Consider the following 2,645-nt stretch of genomic DNA (forward strand, 5'->3'; position numbering starts at 1 on the left):
AACGAAAATCATGTAATACTTCTAATGCAATGTATATTGAACAAATATGAAGGAAAATATGCGCGCTGGCAAACGGGGGGTGGGGAGAGGGCTCGGAAAATTCACACGGTCAGCCCTGCACAACCCGAGCGCTGAATCTCAACGTCCGGTCACAGGAGTGAAACGAAAATCATGTAATACTTCTAATGCAATGTATATTGAACAAATATGAAGAATTTTCTTTTATTCTTTTACTTGTTTTAGTCATTTGACTGCGCCCATGCTGGAGCACCGCCTTCAGTCGAGAAAATCAACCGCAGGACTTATTAAGCCTAGTACTTTTTCTATCTGTTTCTTTTTGCCGAACCGCTAAGTTACGGGGGCGTAAACACACCAGCATCGGTTGTCAAGCGATGGTGGGGGAACAAACACACACACACACACATATATACGACGGATTTCTTTCAGTTTCCGTCTACCAAATCCACTCACAAGGCTTTGGTCAGCCCAAGGTGCCTCGCAGTGGGACTGAACCCGGAACTATGTGGTTGGTAAGCTACTTACAACACAGCCACTCCTGCGCCATTATAGAAATGTTTTTCATACAATTCTCTTTTAGGGTTAGGCACACATGCGCAAAAGGGAACAATTTGACCGTTGGAATCATGGTCAAATGAATGTGTTCGACACAAAATTCCTTTTCTTTTGCGAACAAAAGGAATTTTTGCGACGAAGGCATTCATTTGACCATGATTCCAACGGTGTGCCCAACCCTAAAAGAGAATCATTTGAACAGCGACAACCAGTAAAACGTGTGATTGTACACACAATATGACTTTGAAGAAGGCCAGATCGCTGGATGGATTTGTGTGGCGGTGCGGAAATTGTAGGGAAAGCATTTCTATAAGGACGAAGACTTTTATGGAAAAGTCAAAGTTGTCATTGCAGAAAATTTTTCTCATTGTCTTTCTCGAACATATTGCGGAAGTTTATCCACCCTAAACTCCACCAGCATGGCTTCTCCGAACACACTTCTCGACAAAACTCATTTTCTGCAATGACAAAACTTTATTTATTTTATTATTTATATCCTTATTCCTATTTCTTCTAGGTCCTTTAAAATTATTATTAGAGCAATCGTGGCCTACATTTTGGGCATAATATCCAGCTTTGCCGAGTGCCATGTTATAGTGGACTGCGTTTTTGTTAAAAATATCCTCATTACATGATATATTAGATATTCTTCTAAAAATATAAACTAAAAAATTTTGCATGCATGAGCGTGATCGTTACTAGCGTCGCCTTCCAGGCATATGAAAAAAACATTCGAGCCTGGTCATTGCCAGTGCTGCTGGACTGGCTCCTGTGCAGGTGGCACGTAAAATACACCATTTTGAGCATGGCCGTTGCCAGTACCACCTGACTGGCCTTCATGCCAGTGGCACGTAAAAGCACCCACTACACTCTCGGAGTGGTTGGTGTTAGGAAGGGCATCCAGCTGTAGAAACTCTGCCAGATCAGATTGGAGCCTGGTGCAGCCATCAGGTTCACCAGTCCTCAGTCAAATCGTCCAGCCCATGCTAGCATGGAAAGTGGACGTTAAACGACGAATTAGGATAATTACTTCCAATATTTATATACTTAAGATTGGAGTTAAGCTTGTGGAATAAAGAGCAGATTTTCAATCCAAAAAGGTATAATTATGTAGAGCAAATATAGACTTGAAATACAGGGGTCCTGAATGGACAGAATTCTGCTTTTATTATACACATGCACGCGCATAGCTGGCTTTTTTTTAGTTCCCATCAACCAGATTCACTCACAAGGCTTTGGTCAGCTTGGGGCTATTGTAGAAAGCACTTACCTAAGGGGACATTCAGTGGGATTAAACGCATTTCTTAAACCACTCAAATGATTCTTGAGAACCAAAACTGGAATAAATTTGCTTAGAAGGAGACTGGCTGTGTCGTTAGCTTCCCAACCACAAGTTTAGTCCCACCACTGGCACTTTGGGCAAGTGTTTTCTACAATAGCCTTAGTCTGACCAAAGACTGGTGAGTGAATTTAATAGAAACTGAAAGAAGCTTATCACGTGTGTGTGTAATCGACAATGCATGATAGTTATGTAGTTGTGAGTGTGCGTGATGTAACCAGTGACATCCATTTCCAATATTCTGTACAAAAAAAGTCTGGTCATGAGAAAATATTATTTTGCTAGGAAATATGAAGAGCCTGTAGCTGTAGAAAAATCTGCCTTAAACTCGTACAAACTATACAATCATGGAAAAGCTGACATTAAAACAATGATTACGATTATGATGATGATAATATCCCCACTTTGTTTACAACATTGATCACTCAACAAAAGTATTTTCATTTCAATCTTTTATTCAATAATATTTTTTTGTGTGAGTTTCTTTTTTTTTTTGTTTTGATTTAGTTTCCAAAAACAATTTTAAATGTACGAAGTGGCAGGTGATGGATTTTGGAGGGGAAAAAAAAAGGTTAGCAATAAACCAACCAAGATGTTTTTGGAAATTATTTAAAATTTTTCATTTTTCATTTTTTTTTTTTTTTTAAATATTTTATTTTAAATTATTAAATGTTTCTACTAAAAAGTTTTTGAGGGTATTTTTTTTTAAACAAACCCCTTTCACCTGACCCAA

This window comes from Octopus bimaculoides, chromosome 6 (genome assembly GCF_001194135.2).
Source record: "Octopus bimaculoides isolate UCB-OBI-ISO-001 chromosome 6, ASM119413v2, whole genome shotgun sequence".
Lineage (NCBI taxonomy): Eukaryota > Metazoa > Mollusca > Cephalopoda > Octopoda > Octopodidae > Octopus > Octopus bimaculoides.